This window comes from Mustela lutreola, chromosome 7 (assembly GCF_030435805.1).
Source record: "Mustela lutreola isolate mMusLut2 chromosome 7, mMusLut2.pri, whole genome shotgun sequence".
Lineage (NCBI taxonomy): Eukaryota > Metazoa > Chordata > Mammalia > Carnivora > Mustelidae > Mustela > Mustela lutreola.
Window position 1 is genome coordinate 52326748 of NC_081296.1, and position 3624 is coordinate 52330371.

The window sequence follows — 3624 nt, forward strand, 5'->3', positions numbered from 1 at the left end:
TTTTTAAAAAAAATATTTTATTTATTTGACAGAGATCACAAGTAGGCAGAGAGAGAGAGGAGGAAGCAGGCTCCCCACAGAGCAGAGAGCCCAATGTGAGGCTCAATCCCAGAACCCTGGGATCATGACCCAAGCCAAAGCCAGAGGCTTTAACCCACTGAGCCACCCAGGTGCCCCTGAATAATATTCTTGTGTGTGTGTGTCTACCCACCACATATTCTTTATCCATTCATTTGTCCATGGACACTTGGGCTATTTCCATAATTTGGCTATTGTAAATAATGCTGCCATAAACACAGGGGTACCTGTATCCCTTTGAATTGTATTTTTGTGTTCTTTGGTAAATACCTAGTATTGTGATTTCTGGATCAGAGGGTAGCTCTATTTTTAACTTTTTGAGGAAACTCCATACTGTTTTCCATGGTGGCTGCACCAGTCTGCATTCCCATCAGCAGTGCAAGAGGGTTCCCCTTTCTCCACATCCTCTATAGCATCTGTTGTTTCTGTGTTGTTGGCTTTAGTTATTCTGACAGGTGTGAGGTGAGCACTCATTGTAGTTTTGATTTGTATTTCCCTGATGATGACTGATGTTGAGCATTTTATCATGTGTCTGTTGGTCATTTGGATGTCACCTTTGGAGAAATGTCTGTTCATTTCTTCTGCCCATTTTTTATTTTTTTTAAAGATTTTTTTTATTTATTTGACAGACAGAGATCACAAGTAGGCAGAGAGGCAGGCAGAGAGAGAGGAAGGGAAGCAGGCTCCCTGCTGAGCAGAGAGCCCGATGTGGGCCTTGATCCCAGGACCCTGAGATCATGACCTGAGCCGAAGGCAGAGGCTTAACCCACTGAGCCACCCAGGCGCCCTTTTCTGCCCATTTTTAAATTGGATTATTTGTTTTTTGGGTATTGAGTTGGTTTTTTTTTTTTTTAAGATTTTATTAATTGGAGAGAGAGAATGAGAGAATGAGAGCACATGAGCAGGGGGAGGGGCAGATGGAGAAGCAGATTCCCTGCCAAGAGGGAAGCCCAAGCAGGACTGGATCCCAGGACCCTGGCATCATAACCTGAGCCAAAGGCAGCCATTTGACGGACTGAGCCACCCAGGCACCCTGGATGTTGAGTTTTATAGGTCTTTTATATATTTTGGATATTAACCCTTTATCAGATGTCATTTGCGAATATCTTTCTCCCACCAGTAGGTTGCCTCTCAGTTTTGTTGAGTGTTTCCTTTGCTGTGCAGAAATTTCTTATTTTGATGTAGTCCCAATAGATTGTTTTTGCTTTTGTTTCCCTTGCCCCAGGAGACCTATCTAGAAAAAAGTTGTTGCAGCTGATGTCAGAGAAATTACTGCCTGTGCTTTCTTCAAGAACTTTTATGATTTCAAGTCTCACATTTAGGTTTTTTTTTTTTTTTAAGATTTTATTTATTTATTTGACAGACAGAGATCACAAGTAGGCAGAGAGACAGGCAGAGAGAGAGGAGGAAGCAGACTCCCTGCTGAGCAGAGAGCCCGATGTAGGGCTTGATTCCAGGACCCTGGGATCATGACTTGAGCCAAAGGCAGAGGCTTTAACCCACTGAGCCACCCAGGTGCCCCTCACATTTAGGTCTCTAATCCATGTTAAGTTTACTTTTGCGTATGGTGAAAGAGAATATTTTCATTCTCCTTTCATTAACTTTCACTCTTCTGCATGTTGCTGTCCAGTTTTCCCAACACCATTTGTTGAAGAGACTGTCTTTTTCCCATTGGATATTCTTTCCCACTTTGTCTAAGCTTCATTGACCATATAACTGTGGGTTCATTTCTGAGTTCTATTCTGTACTGTTGATCTGTTCTTACGCCAGTACCATACTGCTTTGAAAACTGCAGCTTTGTATATAACTTGAAGTCTGAAATTGTGATGCCTCCAGCTTTGCTTTGCTTTTTCAAGGTTGCTTTGGCTAGTTGAGGTCTTTTGTGGTTTCATACAAATTTAGTTTTGTGGAAAATGCTGTTAGTATTTTGAAAGAGATTGCATTAAATGTATAGATTGCTTTGGGTAGTATGGACATTCTAAATTTGTTCTTCCAATCCGTGAGCATGGAGTGTCTTTCCATTTCTTTGTGTCATCTTCAATTTCTTTCATCAGTGTTTCATAGTTTTCAGAGTACAGGTCTTTCACCTCTTTGGTTGGGTTTATTCCTAGGGTTTTTTTAATTTATTTTTAAAAAATTTAAAAAGAGGGCGCCTGGGTGGCTCAGTGGGTTAAAGCCTCTGCCTTCGGCTCAGGTCACGATCCCAGAGTCCTGGGATTGAGCCCCACATCGGGCTCACTGCTCAGCGGGGAGCCTGCTTCCCCCCCTCTCTCTCTGCCTGCTTGTGATCTTTGTCTGTCAAATAAAAAATAATAATGATAATAGGAATAAAAAGATTTTGTTTATTTATTTAAGAGAAAGCAAAAACAAGCTCTTGGGCCTTGGCAGTAGCCTGTGTTGCCCCCAGGTCTGTGAGCTGCCAAATCTTCTGGCTCCTGATCTCCATGACAGCCTGTTTCATGGCTTGCTTCTCCTTCAGAGCTGGCTAGATTTTCTCCATTTGCTTGCCAAGGAAGTCTGTCTTCCTCTCACAAAAGTCTTTAGCATCCTCAGGTGTCTTTTCTACACAGTAGCCTAGTCCACAAATGAGTACACGTTCCACATCGTGTAGCTTCCCAGGGACACACAGAACTTGTCAGTGGGATGAGTGATGCTTTCCCCTTGTTCTTCAGCACATTCACAGTCCCTGGCTTCCACGTACTTGGTCTGTACCCCATGACCTGGACAATGGACGTGGACAAGAACTCCACTTCCTGTTTCGGCTCATTCTTGAGCATCTCTAGCTGTGGCAAGATTGGTTTGATGTTAACTGACTGCCCCATTTGGGGCGGGAGGACTGACTATCTTATTTATTTTTTTGGTGCAGCTGTAATGGGATTGATTGCTTAATTTCTTGTTCTGCTGCTTGGTTATTAGTATAGAAATGCAACAGAGCAGCACTTGGGTGGTACTGTCAGTTGGACATGTGACCCTTGGTTTCAGCTCAGGTCTGATCTCAGGGCGGTGAGATCAAGCCCCGCATTGGGCTCTGCATTCAGCGGGGAGTCTGCTTGAGCTTCTCTCTCTCTCTTCCTGTGCCCTTCCCCACAGTGTGCTCTCTCTCTGAAATGAATAAATCTTAAAAGAAATGCTGCAGATTTCTGTACATTGATTTTATATTCTGCAACTTTATTGAATTTGTGTTTCGGTTCTAGAAGTTTTTTTGGTGGAGGTTTTCTATATCGAGTATCATGTCATCTGCAAATAGTGAAAGTTTTATTTCTTCCTGCAGATTTGGATGCCTATATTACTTTTCGTTGTCTGATTGCTGTGGCTAGGAGTTCCACTACTATGTTGAATGAAAGTAGTGAGAGTGGACATCCTGTTTTGTTCCTCACCAAAGAGGAAAACTCTCATCTTTCCCCCATATAGAATGATAATAGCTGTAGGTTTTTCATATATGGCCTTTATTATGTTAAAATTTTGTCAAATGTTTTTTTCTGCATCTGTTGAAATGATCACATAGTTCTTTTTTTTTTTTTTAGATATATTTATTTATTTTAGAGA

General features: G+C 41.9%; 1 pseudogene; it reads right to left on the reverse strand.

The window, feature by feature from the left end:
* Positions 1–2428: 2428 nt before the first annotated feature.
* LOC131837105 (prefoldin subunit 5-like) lies at positions 2429–2900 on the reverse strand (annotated as a pseudogene).
* Positions 2901–3624: the final 724 nt, after the last annotated feature.